Source organism: Accipiter gentilis, chromosome 10 (assembly GCF_929443795.1).
Source record: "Accipiter gentilis chromosome 10, bAccGen1.1, whole genome shotgun sequence".
Lineage (NCBI taxonomy): Eukaryota > Metazoa > Chordata > Aves > Accipitriformes > Accipitridae > Astur > Astur gentilis.
In genome coordinates, this window is record NC_064889.1 from 19,292,078 (window position 1) to 19,311,512 (window position 19,435).

Below are 19,435 nucleotides of genomic sequence, written 5' to 3' on the forward strand. Positions count from 1 at the left end.
AGGGTGCAAGACTAAAGGTGTTTTATCTATGCTGGGTCCTTCTGTCCCCGTGGGACTGCAGGAGGAGAGCTGCTGGCCATCAAGTGTCCTCCCAGCCCTCCAGGACTGTGCTGGGCTGGTGCAGTCCAGCTCTGGGCTTCCTCACACATTTTTCATGACTGTGATGCCTTCTGCTTGTATGGAGTGGAAACCTGTTCCCAAGTAGGAGGAACAAAGGCTGGGTGCTTCAAGCCACCATGCTGTGGTCTTCAGGGAGTTTCTGACTGTGTTCTTGCAGGAGCTGCCTTTCTCTTTTCTCCCATCGAAATGCACGCTGTGCCACAAGCCGCAGAGCAAACCGACTGCAGGTGTAGGCAGCAACTGCTCTGCTCGGTGCAGGGCACACAGACCCAGGAGAGATGGTACCATGGAAAAGAAGTTGCTATTTAACACCACGTGAAAGCGCTTCAGCTGGGGACACCACCATTAATCTCGATTTTTCAAGAAACCAAGTCCAAAGCTGGGTTTTGAGCGGAGCTGAACTCAGTCGTTTGTGGCGGGGACAACTCTGCAAAAATCAGGAAGTTCTGAGGCTCGCTGAAGCAGAAATACTCATTCAAACCACAAAATCTAAAGGGAAATTTAAGGGAGCCTAGGGCTTTTAGCAAGAAATTGCTCTTTTTACATAATAAGAGTTTCTCATAGCAATGCACCTGTGTTTCAGCAGGGAGGTGGCACTTAGCTAGCAGGACCCAGAGCATGGGAGATGCAACGGATGCTCAGGAGGTGGGAGACCATCACAAGAGCTGGGAAAATGAATTAAAAATGTGTATTTCAAGTGGTCTTCTACAGTTTGGAAGAGGGTAGGGCTTACTTGAAAAGCAGGCTATGAACAGATGTTTTAAACTCAAAACATGTTAAGGTGAAAAGCCCCAACGCAGCTGTGCTCAGCAAGGCCCCTGGCACGGTGCAGCACATCCCTTACTGCAGTGCACTGCCTCACTTCAAAAAATGTATTTATTTAGTGGTGGCCAGTGGCTGTGTTTACCCATCCCCCTGTGACAATTGTATCCACTGTGTGGAAACCCAGGTTGCATTAGTAAAGCTAGAAAGCTAACAAAGCTGGGCATCTTTGTATTCGCTTCCTTGTACATGTTTACTGAGCTCAAACCCTTTTGCTTTCTTTGTCTCAGACCGCAGCCTTGGAAATGCAGTAGAAAATTCCAGCAATTCCCTCCAGCCAAGCAGAGGCTGCCACATGTGCAGGTCCATGCACGACTACTGGTTCTCTCCACCATCAAATGCCTTTTTGTAACTCCAGACTCAGACTGAGATTAGCTTTCACCCAGAATGCATGTTCGCAGTTCTTCCAGAGAGTCTCTGTAGGAAGCCTTGTGTGCTGTTGAAGGGTTTCATTTCATTTCTCTGTACTGCTTGTAAAAGGCTTCTTGGAAACCAGATCTTTCCATTTTACTTGTGTTCACTTATCTGCCAAAAGCTGTTTCAAGTTACTCTTTCCAAGCCATATTAAATGAATCCTTAGGTAAGAAGGAGGTAGCAACAACAGGTACTGTATATCTTCGTTGAGAAGTCACCGCTTCTAATTATGTTCCCTCCTTATAAGCTTTAATAGCAAGGTATACAAAATGAGGTCAACCTCTATTAAATGTAATGACTTTCCCTGAGGAGCTTGCCATGAAAGCAGCTTCACAACAAAGGTTTCTGTTTAAGGGCGGGGGGAGAATTTCTATTACAAAGAAGTCCCCTAACTTGGTGCAGGGGCTTCATTTTCATTTGTGGGCTACAACAACATGAAAAGATTGGGCTGAGATTTTAACCAGTGCTTATCTGAGAAAAATACATAGGAAAAGATGAAATAAAACATGAAGATGGGGAAGAGCAGAAGCCATGTTGCTGCAGGAGCTGACCTAGAACCAGTCTGGCAAGCAACACCTTAAATTGCAGGCAGCTGCAGAGAAGGCAGAAAGCACAGCTGCAGCTGCGAACTAAACCAGGGCCATCGTGAGCCACAGGTGCATGCAGTGAGCAAAAAGGTTATAGCAAGAGGAGCAGGGTTGCCTTTCTCTTTTTGCTGCAGGCTAGTCGCAGTTGGTTCCCCATAGGTGCCCTGAGGAACAGGCAGCGTGGTCTGCTCCTTGGGGAGATGAAATTAAACCTGTAATGGAACCAGGAGCTAATTTTGAACCCTGCAAAGAGCGCTGTTTGTGCAGCAGGGCTGTGACCCTCTTGCTGGGCAGCTCTTGTGGCTGTGCGCCTGTCAGGCAGACGTTGCTCTGTCCAACCGGTAAGTCTGCAAATCTCTGATTTTCACATGGCAAAAGTACAGTAGCTTGAATGGGCTGTTTGGTGCTGCTGTAGCTTTCTGTGTGGCTCTTTGGCTTGGTAATTTAAGCTAGGTAGGTGCAATGCTCTCTTAAGAATTAAGTTTTCTTTTACGCTAGAAACTGGAGGTAAACATGGCCATAATTTTTAAAAATTGCTGTTGCCCTGATAATAGTCCAACAATTGGCAAAGTAAGTTTGCTCTTTCTTTAAAGGCGTATTTTCTTCCCGCAGCCTTGCAGGCAGAAATTTGCCAGGCAGTTCTTAAAACAATTGTGCCTGCCAAGCGCAAGAGGATTTTTGGCATTAGCTCTTGGCTAATATTAACTGCGCTGCGTTAAGGTCGCCATGTTTGAGGCTGTGTCGAAAGCAGTTTTAGAAAGGCAGCCGACGGCTTGTTCGCCTCCTGCCTCTGGCTGCTGAGCTCTTCTTCCCCCCCTCCGCTGCAGCTTAGCTCTCTGCTTTACGTTTTTTCTCACCGCAGTCAGTTGAAATATCATGCAAATGATATCTGCCTTTATTAATGCCCCGGCGTGCTAGTGACGCACTACAGCCTTTCTCGCAGGAAACAAAAAATTACCCTGGGGCGCGCTGGGAAGGGGGATGCGGGCCAACCTTCTCCGCCAACGGAGATTCTCGCCCTTTAAGAAAAAGCCTGCAGTAATTTTCCATTACCCTGCGCGGTCTTGTCTACGTGGCATGAATTGTTTGTGGAGGCTGGAGCATCACGGGTGAGGCGCAGGCCCTGATCCGGCTGCCGTTGCTTGGCTACGCGCTCGGCATGCCGGCAGCACGCCAGGCTCCTGGGAAGCACCTTTGTTCCCGAGGAGGGATTTGAGTTGCGTTTTCATGCTGAAGGCAGGGGACAAACGCTGCCTTTCTCAAGCAGCTTGGCAGAACTGGGAATTCCAAATAGCACGAGCCAGCCAAAATACTCAGTAATAGTAATATGCTCGGGTCCACCTCCTGTTGATGGCTTCTCTGCCTTTGCACAAGGAAATGTCTTATAACGAGCTTGTGTTTTTTGTTTGCTCTTGTACTGATCGTAATAGTCACTTAATGAAGGCAGCGTGTTGAATTGGGAAGAAATAACGTCAGCAAAATCTCCCTCTGCTTTTGTTGTTTCCACCTAATAAACTAGACAGTTGTTGTTCTGCTACTTGATAAACAGATTTTATTTTTTTTTTTTTTTTAAATGTAAGCTCTGGAGTCCTGATGGGTGAGTCTCTGCTCTAGTGCTCTGAGGATTGTCTGAAATGCCGGAAATATTTCAAATGCCACCGGCAAAATCCGCAGCGGCATGGAGGATCGAGTTTGCATATTTTCCCTACTCGCTGGGGCTAGGCTTCAAGTACGGCAGCAGTGTTAGTGTAACAGGCGTTTTCATGATGTCTCGAGCATGGCTTCAGCTCCAGGATAGCTTATTTTGTTTGTGTGAGTTTGATACTTCCATTAATAACACAGCTTTGTGTTCCTCTGCTAGCAGCCTGTGTTCTCAAGGACTCTCCCTACACCAGCAGCCAAACCTACACTGATAACTGTTAAGCAAAAACATCCTCCCCATTAGGTAACACTGCCATTTGCTTTCTGCAGCAGCTCCACACTCCCCCAGAAGCTGGCCCCCAGGAGGAATGAACGAACATGTCCTTTTGGGGCGTCTGGCTACCGCTAGAAACCCAAGAATTTAAAAACTTGCTATAGGGTGGAACGCATTGAGCATCAGCCTTAATTTTGCTTCATGGAGTATGAAGCCAGAGGGGAATTTTATGCTCATAATCTGGCATCCTTCATCGCACAGATGAACAAACCTCACCTAGCAGAGCCCTGGCACAGCTACAGAGGGGACCGCCTACCCAGCTTTGCTCCTTGGGGGGGCTCCGGTTGAATCGTGGCTTTGAGGCATCTCTCCCTGGGCACTGGCATAGCCCTACCTGCAGCCCTCCCTGTAGCCCCATCACCCAGCCATGTTTGTCTCCTAACCACAACCTCTCTGAGGTTTATAGTTTAAAGATGCTGGCTTCCTGGAGCTTTTCTTGAAAATTAGCAATGTTCTCTGCTTTCTGTGCTCCTTTTCTTTTTGGTCCTCTTTCCTCACATCCAGCTTTTCTACCGCCGCCTCCTCATCCCTGCTGCTGATGGCTCTGTTGCTGTCACCCAGCAGCTCAGCTGATGTCCCTGCCATCTGGGGACCTGCACAGCACTCCCCACATCCCGGAGAGCCATGCAAAAAGGATGGAGCTGGACATGTTTAGCAGTTTGGCTGCATGCTCTCTGTCACCTGGAACATGCTTGTCCTTCATCTGTGAAGTCTGACTTGTATGTTGGGAATGACTGAGCAGATGTTTAGGACAGTGAGTTTCCATATGTCTAGGTCAAATTTTCCCATGTGAATAACTCGATGGTTAGAAACAGCACTTTATCCACTTTACACACTGCTTGGCTCCCTTTGTTCAGTTAACTTTTTGATTTGAGTTGTCCGACCTTGGATTGTTTTCAGAAAAAAAAAAAAAGCTAACTACTGCCTCTTGGCAATTTCAGAAAACCTTGGTATCTTAGAAAACATGAGTTTGGCTCTTGAAAAGCAATTGTTAGTAGTAGCCCTTTTTCTTTTCATTGTGTTTTGAGATGTGAAAAGCAGAACTTCTGAACTCTTGAATCTTTTCAAGAAGGCAAGCTAATGTAGCCACTTGTGAAGGAGGATCCCTTTCTGAAACACATTTGGCCCTGCGCTGTGTCTGCTACGCTGTGCCCCCACCACGGCTTGCCTTTGCTTGGCATTTGCTCCGCACAATGAAAGGTGGAGGATCTGGTCTGCCAGGAGGAGGGTTTGTCTCCCTTGTTTGAGCAGTTAGGAATGTGGGTGAGTCACTGCCTTGTTTGAGGAATGAAACCTTCCATCCCAGTTTCTTATGCCTTTGTTTGCTTTTAGAACGGCAGAGTTGTTGAAGGTAACTCTCACTCCTGTGGCTCCTCTGTGGCTCAGCCTTAACATCTGGTTTCACATGTTGTATTTCCTTCTTAAAAGTGCGTAGATGAGACTACATCTTTCTCCGTGTGCTCAGAAATCTGTAGGATCCAGCAGACCTTATGAAATCAGAGCAGGCAAACCCACTTCTGTCCCCGGCACAGAAGGCTCGTTTTCAGCACAACCGGTGCAGCAGGGTGTAGTTCTTCTACAGCAAAGTCGATAATTAAAATAGTGGCAATTTCCAAATACAAAATTAGAACAGTCTTTGAGGACAGGGGTTTTTTTTCAGGAAGGCAAGAAAAGCAGAGAAGGGAAGAATGTATAGGAAAGACACAAAATCCACAGCACAACTTTCTAGCTTTTCTAGCTTTCAACTATTTGATTAAACTTAGGGACCTGTGGCCATTTTGTGAATGAATTATCTGATTTCAAAGGTTTTAAATACCTCAAATTGTACTACTACCTTTGAAAATAAGGTCCTTACTTTATGTGGATGCTTAAGTATGAGTTTAGGTTCGTTCTTTTATGTTTTGTGGATTGAAAAAAGGAGATATCAAAAGACTCTTCATACGTACATTGTGCTATTTTCCTTTACTGCAGTTTGACATCTAAACCTGATCTTTTTTCCTTATATAATAGATAGCTTTCATTCCTGGGGTTTTTTTTTACACTTCGATGCCAGTTATTCCCAAAAGCTCAGTATTTATATTTATTCCACAGCAAGCATGTGACTCAAGTGACTGCATAATTATATAAAAATGAATTTGGGTTCCTTTTGTTGCAAAATGTTGTAGGGCTACAGATATGATTTGAATGCATGATAAGCTCTGAGTATTGAGATTACAAGAAAAACTATCTACAAAATCCTACGGATTAAGGTCATGCATGAGATATTTAATTCTCCCTCCTGTGAGGTTCGATTGCAAGATATAGTCTGCTCCCACTGACTTCTTAAAATGAGGAAGGTTGGAAAAAAAAAAAAAATAAAATTGACCAGGTTCTGTCAAATTTGCTTTGTTGCTAGAGGAGCTGGAGGTGTTGAAGAAATAGGGAACTGTGAGGAAGGGAAGAAGCAGGGACTGGGAGGGGGGGGCTGTCAAAATCCCTGCCGGCTCACAGCTTGAAAGCCATCAAGATGACTTTTTTTCTCCCAGAATTTGATCCACTATAGAATTAACTGTATCAGAAGGTGTAGTTCTTCCTCTTCTTTGTTGCTGTGATTGCAGCAGTGTTTCAAGGCTGCAGCTGGGACCAAAGCTCCATCGTGCAGGGCCAAAGAATATGTGTCCCTGCAAGTAAAAGATGCAAGGTGAGGACAGGAGACGTGGAGAGCAGAATAGAGATCATGGGGGAAGCACCTTGGCCCTGTCAAAACTGTTGTTGTTTTGGTTTGCATTCCCCCCCACACACAGAGGCAGATACATGATGAGACAATATGCCACAGAGCCTTGACTTGATGGAGGGTAAAATTGAGATTGCTCTCTGTGGGCCAGCCAGTCCCTGAAGACCACTGCTCACCTCTAAATCTGCCAAGAGCTGAATTTATTTTTTTTTTAATAGAGGTAGCCATTCTTCTTCTGCTTGAATTTGCTCTGAGTTCACCGGTTCTTTTTTTTCACAAGCTATTGAAGATCATCTGATGGCAATAACTTACAGTAACCTATCTTGATGTACAAATGGGGTGTATCTTTATGGAGAACAAACCAGCCTGTTTTTAACAGTTAAATATGGATCAGGTACATGCACTCCCTCTCAAAATAACCTGTGGATGTAACAATTTCACCCTGTTGCAGATGTTATTAGTCTCTTCTGTCCTTCATGATGCCTGTAACTAGGGCATTGCTGCTGCCTGACTGCGTGTCCCAAGGGAGCCTGGCGGTGTTTGTGCAAACCTGATTGGGCTGAGGAAGGGGTGGAGAAATGCAGTTCTCTGCCCAGGATATATTTAGTGAATGCAGCTGTGGGAGGCAACAGGAATAAGAGAGGTCTTGTATTGCCAGAGCTCTGGCAGCTCACATGCCTAAATAATCTGCTATTTTCTTAGCGATACATTTTCCCACCTCTACAGTGGTTTTAATTTGAATGTAAAGTTATACTTTAATGTAGTCAGAATTCTTCCTGGAGCTTGAAAGTGAGATGCATTATGGTGCCAGCCTTGCTATGGCCCTTCAATGGGAGCAGCAAGCAACTTCCACATGTGCTGGGCCTTTTCCGTGGCAAGCAGGGAGATTGGACTTCATCCATTAGGGAGGCTAGTGGTGTAGGAATATGCCTTTCATGTACACTGCAGTGCTTGCTTGCACTGGTAGCAGACCTGCAATACTAGTATGGCCCCTCCCAAGCAAATAAACTCTGCTTCTTGCTAGGGCTGATGAGCTGGGGTGGAGAGCCTGCTTTCGGTATGTCAGGGCACTTCACTGTGCTGTGCAAACTGCTGGTCTTCCTGGCATCCTTGGGAGTCTGATCCAGTATTCGCTGGTACATCATGGAATAAAAAAAGAGCACAAAAATAGGCTTACTCAGCTGATGGGTCAAGTGGAAGCATGTTGCTGCTGCTCTGCATTAGGACTAATTTGTCTGTACTCTCTGGCCGTGTTCAGACTTGCCCCTGGAGAAAAAGTCTGAGGCTGGGAATTCCCTGTGCATCTTCTTCCCTGGCTTGTTCAGCAGCTCAAAGCAGGCCATGAGCTACTCTGCCTCAGGCATTAAAAGTTTATGACAAATTAAACTGCAGAACATAGAAAGAACTTTTTTTTTTTTTTTTTTTTTGGTCTTGTTCTAATGCAGTTAAGGGTTTAGAAAAACAAGACTGGTGCAGGGAGGTCCAAAGTAAGTCTCTGTGTCTGAGCACAGCCTGGGGATGATGGAGACATACACATTTAGAGGGAGATGGACTATGCCATTGTTTTCTCAGAGCTTGCCCCATCTTATGGAGTTTTTCCATATGCAGCAGCCTTGCTGGGAGATGGTGCTGGGTCTCACCTGCCAGTGCAGCACCCTGACTCTTCCCATCCCCTGGTGGGCAGCAGGGGTTTGCCCATGGCAGGGACTTGTACCCACCTGAAATCTGTATTGGAAATGCGGGCCCTGTGGATGGCTTTCATGATTCCACCACAGGCTGGCACAGACCCTGAAACACATCTGTCTTTTATTGAAATTGTCCAGTATATGTGTTCTGGATATAGCTGTCCCACCTTTGTGTGCTGTGACCTAAGGGAGTTTGCGCAGTCAGTTTGTGTATCAAAAGTATTTAGTACTAAAGTGTAGAAAAATGCATCTGTGAACAAATCTGCACTGAGCTTAGTGCCCCGGGTATCCACACATTCTTCTCTGTCCCTAGTCTTGCTGAGTCTGTGCCTGAGACTTGAGTTTTTTCAGCAGTTAAATGGTTAACTTCAGGACTAATTGGCTCTGAGAGCTCCAGTCCTTTGCAACAGATTATTGGCATGCTGGTAAGAGCAGCTCCCTTCCTTCCCTTCCCCCATCATTATAAAAACATGTACTGTAGCGAGAAACCAAATACCACATGGCGCCCTACACGGAGCCCATCAGTGCTCCAGCTCAGTATTTAGCACAAAAGTCCCTTTATATTTGGGAAGCGGAGGGAGAAAATTCTGGAAACGCAAGATTGCGGTGATACTGGCTGAATCAGCAGATTTATTTGCACTGCACAGGGCGCTGGAGTCCAGAGCCCCGCTTACCAGCCCAGCCTGCATGCACCCACTCATCCCACGCCGGCGTGGGGAAGAGTCCCCGGTGTTTTCCAAAAGCTGAAGGCAGATGGGAAAGGCTGGTCTGTGCACAAGGAGGGCTCTATGCACTCCCTGTCGCTTCTCTGTTTGTCAGATTACAGCTTTGCGGAGGGCTCTCGGGAGTCCCGGAGGGACTGAATGTAAAGAGAGAAAAATGAAAGCTGGAAAAAAAAAAAAAGTTGCATTTCTGCTTTCCTGCAAGGAGGCGTGTGTTTTAGGCAGCTGTCTACAGAGGCAGTCGCCATTTCGTGAAGCAGCATTAATGCAGCAGGAGGAGACATGTTGTGCTCATAGGAGTTTGTATTGTAAGGTTTTTCTCCTTGGTTTTAATCAAGAGGCTTTTTCGTTCCACCTTCACCCTCTTTCAGTCCAAAGGCTTTCATTTTTAAACTTAAAGTAAAAAAGTAATAACAAGTAACAAAAACAAGGAAAAAGGGGAAAAGTTCTCCTGAGGGAATCACAGGGTGCAACCAAAATCAGGTCTCTCTCCAGGAGACTTAAAAAGTTCTAAAGGTGTAACATGGTTCCAAAAATGCTGCCAAGCCCATAGCGAGAATAACCAGGATGATAACATGGCTGCACACCCAGCATTGCAGAGGCATAGCTGAGGCGGTCAGGGAAAATGTAGTACATCAGGTAAGTTTTGAATAGAGTATTTGTTTCTAGTATAAAAATATGTCTGACTGGTCTGTGCACATGCAATACTGGCCCTTTTTTACTTGCATGGGCTGACTTGACCTCCAGGTATTGAGATGTTAGTTTTGATCTAAAATCTCTGACTACCGCCAGTGCTGCAGAACTGCTCATTTAATCACAAGAGAAAATACTGACTGTGGCAGGAGCGAGGTCCGACTGAATGTCCTTCAGTGCGAAACTCTTAGAGCAAGGAACACCATTTTTGTTAAGGGTCTTTGATGTTAGAGTTTACTTTCTCAACTCTGGGATCTTTCACTTGCAAAATACATTATAAGGCTCATTTGTTTAACAAGTCTCTGGGAGCTGGGAGAGGGAGCATTAATGCTGGCATTTGGGAATACAACTGATATTATTGCATTTGATTTTGGTTTCGTGTCATTATTTTCTGGTTTCAGAGTCAGGAAAAGCTGCTCATTTATTTTTCATGCAGCTGTATTTTTATCCTGGCTTCTTAAGGAGGCAGGGCTTATGAAATCATGCTGTTAGAGGCCTTGAGCTTTTGATCTGATGTTCAGTTTCAACAAATTTCAGTTCCGGAGTTTCTGTACTTTGGGGGAGGCTGCGAGTTACAGAGGCAAATTAGTGCTTCTGCTAAAGAACAAACTACAAAATGAGTGCAAAGGCTATCTCTTCTGCTTTCCTTGCTGACCAAGCAATCAGTATCTATGTGCCAGTTGACTGGTCAGTAATGTATAGCTCAGAAGTATCACAGCCTCTGCCTGAATATGGCAAAGCGGGGATGCTTCAGCAATGCAGTGCTAGTTGGGAGTGCGACTGCCTACTATCAGGAAAGCAGGCCTTGTTATTTCAGCTGCTCACAAAAGACTTGATAACTTCTAGCCATGATATTCAAATCCAAACTAGGACTGCAAAAAAGTATTAGTCATATTTAAGGCCAAGAGTAAGTCAGGTTCCTCCATGTTAGCCGCAGTTGAATTTTGCAAGGTCTTTGATCTCCTTGCTCTGGGTCCAAAAGAGTGTCTCCTTTTCAAGCCCGTCACTGCAAAGATTTCTCTGAGAGGGTGATTCCTTCATTACAGAAAAGCAGTGTAAAGAAACCTTTTTGCCACCTCAAGATCATTATTTTCTTGATTGCTCTTTTGTACTCTGCTAAGGTTACAGGTCAGCTGTAACTTGAATTCAGCGTGCAGCAATGACCAGTGATACATCTAGCACCGAGCTCTAATATGAAGCTCATGCACATCTTTGATTTGTTCGTGTAAGACTGTGTATTATGATAATAATATAAAGCATAAAAGAGCTTTCATATATAAAAATTACTTTTCCAGCATATACTGATATGCCTTTCTGAACCTCTTAATTAGGTTATATTTTCTCCTAAACTTAATTCCATTTTATTAACGTCACTTGAGTAGATTTCAACTTCATTTTTCATTCCAATTTTCATTATCTTTAGAGTGTGTGTATATATATATAAAAAAGATAATCCTTTATTAATCTTTTGAACAGAACTGTTTTCGTTCATGCAGCAAAAGTACTGTCCCAGAATATTCACTATCGGCACCTGATATGCTAGCCAGGAGCACAATATCTTAACAATAGGAGTTGAAGAAAAAAAGGCAGCTATAAAAGTCCCAGTGTTTCACTTTTGTTCATGTTACGATACTAAATTATCCAAGCATTTGTCTTTATCCCCTACACATACAAACTTGTGTTCCCCATACATCTTTTTCCTCCAAAGTCTTCTATGATCTCCTTTATCTTATACACTAGGTCAGAGTGTTCAAATGTACTGCTTAATACCAGTAACTTGTGTCTTGTTACAATAAAATTTTAGATGGTTTCCCAATTAAATGCATTTTATTTTGACCTATTTGCTTCTACTTAAATCTAACATTTTGTCTCTTGATAGTCAATATTCTGTTTTATGGAAAGGTTTTAAAGGTATGCTGAAGGAGATGAATAAGAGGTGAATTACTTAGCACAATTTAATTTGTATTATTCCTTTTGCCGTTATTAATGAAATAGGCAAGAAAAAGAAATGTTGAGGGAAAGAATGGTGATGCAATTATACCTGCATGTGCAAAACTACATGCTTGCTCTTACTTTTGAAATTTACACCTCTGCTTTTATGTTCTCTTTCCCTCTTATGGACTGGGTTAGTTCATTTCAGTTACATTTTCCAAGTACTGACATAAATGTTCATTCCTAAATTCACTTCATATGCTTCTAAATCCTTAGGACAACATTCAGTTTAGACACACCAAGGAAAACCTGGAGTGATTCCACTGACCTAAATGTAATTACTCGGTGCTGAATTAAAGGCACAGGCACATAACTTGTTACTCCAAACACATGGGTCTTAAGACATAAAAATCTCAGCTTTTGTCATTAAATTAAATGTTTCCAAGACCTGAAAAATAAGATACATTTGTAAAGAGAGGTAATAGCTTCTTGTTAAATCCACTATTAAATCTTGGAGAAAACAAGTCACATTTTGGGCACATAGAACCTTGTTCACAGGATGAAATTGCAATGGAAGTTGCAGTCAGATTTTTCAGACAGCAATGAAGTGCTGTGGATGTCTCGCTCGAGATGTGTTGCATTCCCTCTGCTGCTTTAATTGCACAAAAAGCCATTGACCTCATTTTGCGCCAGCACTGTACCAACAGTGTTTTCTTGGGCTGCTTACATTTTCTCACCAGCTCACCTTCTAACACTAATCTTTGACTAAATATATATTAAAAAAAATACACTGTGAATGATTTCAAGCTGAGACAAGATTATAACCATTAATGGCTTGGTCAGAGAGACAGATTATTTGTTTCAGCATGCAAATCTGTTGCCTGCAACAGTTAAACCTGGTAATTCTGGAGTTTAGATGGATGACATGCCTGACATGCAGAAAACTGCTCCAGTCCCTAGGCTGATGAGCTCTCCTAGCTGGATAAAGCTCTGGCCGGAGCCAGTTTATAGTGAATTGACTGTAGGAAGAAAATATAAAAGCTCATGGGAAACATCAGTCTGACACAGAAGCTATTTCTGTTCAGGTGACATTCTAATCCAACTGTGTCCCTGATCTAAGTATCACTATATCAAAAATTGATTGGACTCCACATCTAACAAGTACTGACAAATATGAAGAAGTTTGTTTTGAACTACAGATATAAGGGGTCTTCTCTTTTATGTATATGGTACATTACAAGAGGGTGATTCAGTGCTTCGTCAGACTGTCTATAAAATAAAGTATATGCTTGTAAGATTTCAGAAAAAAGGCTGGCTTCTTTTCACTGCATGTGGCAATTTGCTGAATAATGCATCATTTTGTCAACAATTATATAGCAATCAATAAAACGCCCTACGGTGCTACCTGCACACAAGAGACAAGAATGAAGATCGTTATGGAAACAGGCTTGAAATTTGCTTGAAATAAAAAAATCCCAGTTCTGTACTTGTGGTTTTGGAGGCCTGGGTTGTTTTTCTTTTCATTCTAGAGTAGCTGTAATTCATCTTGTTCGATTTGAGTGAAATTCATCATGTTTGCAAGGCTAGTATGAAGCCTTTTGCCTCCAATCTTCCAAGGAGATTTAATGAGAAAGTATACTTGTTATTCTTGTAATCTAAACTTTCCAAAGTCTCCACTAGAACTCAAATGGAGAGTTAGTAAAAAATAAAAATTAGAGCTTACAGTTGGGGTATTTTTTGTCCTTGATTTTGATGTGTAAACACATATTTGTGCTAAGTCTGTGTTCCCTTTTCTGATCATATTCTTCAAATCCTTGAGCAATCAAGCTTTACTGGCTCATGTTTGCAGCAAATAAATTTCAAGGATGGACAGATGAATGCCTTTGGAAAATGAACTTTAAATCTGCACAAGGAAGTAATCATGCTAGAATTTCAAATTATCTAAGTTTAAAACAACCCCTAAATTATTATTAATTTCATTGTCTGGATCGTCTAAAAATGTATTATTTCATGGCTATGTTTAAAATCCAAATATTCTGAAGATTCTGATTAAAAGTTATAAACTGTTCTTTTCTGACTCTTTATGTAACAATTGTGTGATATATTGGAAAATGGGAGAACAATATATTTATTTTGAAACGTAAGATCAGGTATGGCGCTCTCAACCTTGCAAATGCTTCTCTCTCTCTTTTTTTTTTTTTTTTTTTACAGGCTCTTGATAAAATGGTGACCATCTCCCAGCTCAGCAGAATGCTCCTATGATTCCACAGACTGTATTTAGAGCCAGAAGGGTAAGATAAAGCAAGCTGTTTGCAGCTTCTACATTTTAAAGGGATTTAAACCCCTACCAATATGTCTAATCCTTGCATGTTTCCAGTCCTGCAAGTTTCCAGGCAGCAAACTTCATCAGTACAGAGGAGTTAAAGTGTGTAAGTCAAGTCACAATGTGCATGCTGTACCTATAGGTATTAAAAGTTCCTGGGAAGGTGCATATTTAGTTTGATTTGCTTTCAAAGGTGATTTCAGTAATAAGCAAAGTTGCATAATTCTTTTTTGTGTAAGGAGACATGTAATAGCTTGTTAGCACTTGTATAAATTCTAGTGTCTAAGTAAGTACAGGCAAAATGGTCAGTCGGTATTTTTTCTACAGTGTCCCAGTTGTCTTATAAAAGTTTGCCAAGCTAAGCAGACTAGTTTGTTACCTAAAAGCTGACCTTAAAAAAATAAAAAAAAAAAACATTTTGTACAAGTAACAGGGGTGAAGAAAAAGGGGTAAAGAAACAGCTTTGTTCTTCCAAGCTCCAGTGGCTTACTTTAAGAAGCAATTAAACATATTATTAAAATATCACCCAAGTTCTTTAAGTTCAAAACAATCTAGAGTTTTAAACTGTCATAAGATTTCATCAAAATAAGTGCTACTGTATCTTTCCAACTTTTCTTATACCTCTAAGATTGGCATTTAAGGCAATCGTTGTATGCCGAGTGTTGACAAAATACGGCATAAGTACCTTGACTGAGAGATGGTTATTATTTATTATAGTTAAGATGGCAACAAGGGATAATTTGAAGATGATCTCTGATAATAACAAAGATCTTCAAGTTTCAAACCTCCTTAAGAAAAGTGGACTCGCTTTCTCAAGTCAAGTTAATATAAAGCACAATAATGAATCCTCTCACTAGACAACAGTTACTCGTCTTTTATTTGCCTTATTGTATACAGGAACTCATGCAAAACTGAAATAGCAAGGCGGGTAGGTTGTTCAGGAGCTCTTAGATCTAGCATTTGAGCTCGGGCCACAAGATCACATGTACAGAAACAATACTGATTCTTTGATGCGTTGTGACCAGCAAGTTAAAAATTTGCTTAGGAAAGACATTTAAAACCCACAAAAGATATTGGTTCAATTTCTCACTTCCATTACATCTTTATACATTTTATTGATAACTTATTTTTCTTTGAAAACAGGAATAAAAGAGCTGAATCTTTGTTAAAATTGCTTCATTTTGAATAAACTGAAAAAGCACTGGAGTTTGGCTTAGCAGACAAAGATTTTTTTTTTTCTTTACCATATGTTTATGACACTGATAAGAATTTGTTTCTAATTATTCATGGTAATAAATCTTTTTCTTTCTGCTCACAAGGTTCATCATTCTAAACATGAGCACCATAAAAGTGCTAGCAGAACCACCATATTAACATAATCTTAGTTTTCAGTGTTAAATCCTAGAAACAAAAAGGGCGTATGTAAAAGTTCTCTCTATCTCTATGTGTGTAGATGTGTTTGCAATTATTCATTACAGGCTGGAACAAAAGTCTGGATTTGAATTCCAGTTCCAGACTCAGAGCAGAATGAATAGCACAAGCTGATTGCTAGAATTGGTTTTTATCCTTGCTGCTGGTGTGTGTTATTGCTTGTCTTGTGACAGTAGCAAAAAGCTTTAGCTAGGATCAATATACCATAATCATCTTCACCAGTCCCACAGGGAAGTTGGTTCCATGCTTAGAACTTTGTCTTTATTTACATTTCTGTCGATGTTACTCTGTCACTGCTATGAGAAGCCCACAGACAAAAGCAGTGCAGGCATAGCCATACTCTTACAGGATCTTTGTGCATGCTGCTCCAAAATCCTAGGTTTTCAGAAGTGTGGTGGAAGATAATTTGTATCTGCCCGGACAATTATTGTGATTTTAATAGTGAATTACTGAGGAAGGAAGCACAAGGGGAAAAAAAAAAAAGGCAGATTGATTGTTTTAGTAAGATATTACAGGTTACATACAAAAACAGAAAAATAGGACTATACTTTATTCAGGAAAAAGCGACAATTTCTGTGAACACCCAGTTTGCAGGAAGTTAAATACCTACCACAAAACAGCTTGCTGTGTTCAAAGGGCATCTGATATCCTGTTTGCATATTCTCTATCAAAATAATCCAAACTATTATGTTTGGTTTAGGGCCTAGAAAAAATTGTTATTGATTTCTCCTGAAAAGTGATAGAGTTTTGGTTGAAGAAAAGTTCAGTGAGTTTACACATCTCAATCTTGTTTAGACTCCTGTTTTCCACTTCAAAAGGCAGATGCAATACTTAACCATTTTGTCAAATATCGGTGTCAGATCTCTGGCCTTCCCATTATATTTGTGTCTTCAAAGAGCTGTATGCTACTTTTGCACCTCATGTATCACAAAGAACAAGCTTCTTCACCAATCTTTTGGTATCCTCTGGTACAAAGGGCATGTTGGGGCAGGCAGGGAAGGGACACTGCCCTGCGAAATTAGTGTGCTTTTGTATGTTGTCCCTAAGGGATAATAACAATCTGCATGGGACCTGGGGGGAAGGAAAAAAGGTTGTAGAAGAAAATAGTTTGGGTGAGTACCAGAAAGTGAGGTTGTGTGCCTCCATCTGGAATTCTAGCTGCAGATGCGGTCTCAGAAAATAGTTCCCAAATTAGTAATGGAAATATTAAGTTGTCTCATTATTATCAGACATGTTGTTCATAAAACATGTCTGAAGTATTTGGTCTGATGCAAAGCAAGAAAGCATGTAATCTAAAAGAGAAGAAAAAAAAAACATATGGAGGAATTTACATTTGTGTAGAAATGCCTGAATTTAGAAGGGGAAAAAATGGGGTAACTGCAGAGGCAGTAGGAATGAGAATTTTGTGATTATACAGAGCTGACCATGGGAGATAAAAATGTGAAAAAGACTAGTGCTGTTCTACTGTTTCATTAGGAAAGAAGAATGCAAACAGATAGACTGTTATCAGTACATGAACAGCAAAGTTGTCAGACAAGTGCTGTGGCTCTGGAGAGAGTGACTGTACTTAAGTTCACATACATACAACTCTCTTGAAGCCAAGAAACAGAAGAGTTAATGGATAGTTGTGTAAGCTTTTTTGGAGCTGCTTTAGGCCTTGGTGGCCAGGAAGCAAAAGAGCAGCACTGAATATATTTAATGATGATATTAGACTTCCAATAATTTTTTGGTTACATGTAGCAGCAATACAGCAAGTGACTTTCAAAAACATTTCTATCTCTAAATATACATGAATTTTTTTTAAAAGAAGAATAGTCTATTATACTAGACAGTCTGGTATAGTTAGAGAAAATCAGATAACAGTTTGAGCATACAGGTTAGGTCTTGTTCAGTTACAATCTTACTCTTCTGGCTATAATCACACTATTACAAAGTGCAATTAAGTCTTGAATGCCTGATCTCTTTTCTTCCTTTCATGTGGTTATTACAAGTGATCATACTTTATATATTTTTCTAGAAATGTACTTGTATTCTGGGAAGAAACAGTAGAAAGGCTGGAAATGGTACACTAAACTTCTAATCTTGGTCCTTGCTGTAAAGTCATACCTTGCAGTGTTGGCTGAAAATGCTGACATAAGTTGAAGTGCTTTTGCTGTGCCCTACTTTTATCTAGTTCCTGCCTAATCCTTGGCTGCCTTTCCCCTTTCTTTACTCTTGGTAGTTTTCCAAGGAGGACAGCATCTGGGTTCTGTCCATGCAAACACCTTTACATGCAGTTACACACGAGTAGCTCCACTGAAAGCAAGAATATTAGCCTTTGCAAGAATCTGAATGGTAATGAAGTTGCAGAACAGGCTTCCTGCTCTCCATAGTCTCTGTAGACCAGAACTTCCATTCTTATTCTTGTGGAGAAAAAAAAAAAAAACAACAACAAAAAAAGGCCTTTTGCCCTTTTCCAGTGAGAAACAGTATTTGCTGTTTTGCTCCACCGTTGATTCCTTGGCTGGAGGCTCCCCTGCTGTAGTACCTTTATGCAGGCCACCACCATCCCTTCTTTGAAGATGGTAACCACCTTATCACCACTTGTCTACAAGCCAGTAGATTTGTGTGTTCCTCACCTGCTACCCTATACAAGGAGGCCTGGCTTTTCTCTGTATTTTGAAAGCAAATGCATCTCTCGGGTCAAAATGATTTCTCCTCAGGGACATTAGTGAGCGATTCTTTTCAGCTTACCAGCTACTTCTGGCTTTTCCAGGACCCAGCTCTGGAGATCACTGCTGAAGTCCAACTACGTGATTTCAAGTGCCAGACTAGCTCCTCAGACCTTCCATAATCTTTTCGAGTGTTGTTGGTTTAATCGCTGCCATAACTACCCACATTATTAGTACAAAAAAGGAATGAGACACCTTTCTCTCTGCTATTAATGGAGCAAGCTGTGCAAATAGAAGGAGAAAGGCATGCATATCATTCAAAGTGGCTGCTGAAGTATGTAAATACTAATTACGCTGTTCTGCCTCGTTTATTGGGTATGCCTCTTGCAGAGGAACATCATAACTGACTGGCTGGGGACAGGCATGTATGACAGTGACCAAGAATGAGGGGGATGCTCCTCTTTTGTGCTGGTATCTGAAGTGGTTTCCATGGCAGTAGTCAAAATAGGAGAGACAGTGTCCTGGTGAGGTTGGCATATGAGGCAGTTTCTATGGTGTTGGCTAAAAAAAGTAGGATACCTAGTTTTATTTGGGTGTCTGTGGTGTTTTCGAGACGTACTAATGAGGACTGGGATTGACGCTGCGGAAGGGCAGGTGATGCCGTCGCTCTGGCTCTTTCCAGCAGCAGGGCTTAGTAGCAGGTTGAGCGTGTACAATGCGGAGGAAGCCCAGGGCAGTTGGCTGTACTTGGGTCGAGCGAGCCAAGTGTGTGTGGCACCACTTTTTGTGGCGAATCGGGGCCGGTGCCCCGGCCTGGCTGGTGGGTGGGCTGTGCCAGGGCCCAAGCCGGGCTGCCACCTATCAAGGGCAAGGGCTCATGAGAACAGAGGTGCTTTCTGTGGGAATGGCAGCAGAGGGTGCCACAGCAAGCTGGGCGAGGGGTTCTTGCAGAGGCCAAGTGCGGGGGGCTGAACCTCACCGTAGCTCTGTGCGGGTTGGCGAGGGGCGCCTTGGGCAGGCTGAGGTATGAAGAGATTTCCGAACCGTGGGCTGGAAGGGAAGGCGGCGCCCAGACCAAGCGGGGTCAAGGCTGAAACGAGGCGGGGTGGAGCTGGGGATGCCCCCGGCCAGGTGGGCCTGGGGAGGGGGGGCGGCAGCAGGGCCCAGGGCCGCCGGCGGGGCGGGCGCTCCGCGCCAGCTGCCCGCCGCCCTCCTCCCCCTGAGGGGAGGCTCGTGCGGACGGGGCGCGAGCCCGCGGCGCGAGGAGGCGGACAGGAGCCAATGGGGAGCGGCCGGCGCCGCTCGCCAATGCTCGGCGGCGGGCGCTGAGGCGGGGAGCGCGGCCAATGGGAGGCCGCGGTCGCCGT

General features: G+C 42.8%; 1 protein-coding gene across 2 annotated transcripts in view; it reads left to right on the top strand.

Annotated features, from left to right (window-relative positions):
* Positions 1-1,822: 1,822 nt before the first annotated feature.
* Positions 1,823-19,435, top strand: part of CHD2 (chromodomain helicase DNA binding protein 2) — a 91,599-nt gene continuing 73,986 nt past the window's right edge. The window contains exons 1-2 of one of the 2 annotated variants that reach the window (XM_049813400.1): positions 1,823-2,284; positions 13,875-13,954. The gene's annotated coding sequence lies outside the window, so the exon portion shown is untranslated. Of the gene's footprint in view, positions 2,285-9,661; positions 9,678-13,874; positions 13,955-19,435 lie in introns of those variants that run through there. The other variant, XM_049813402.1, reaches the window with a different exon arrangement.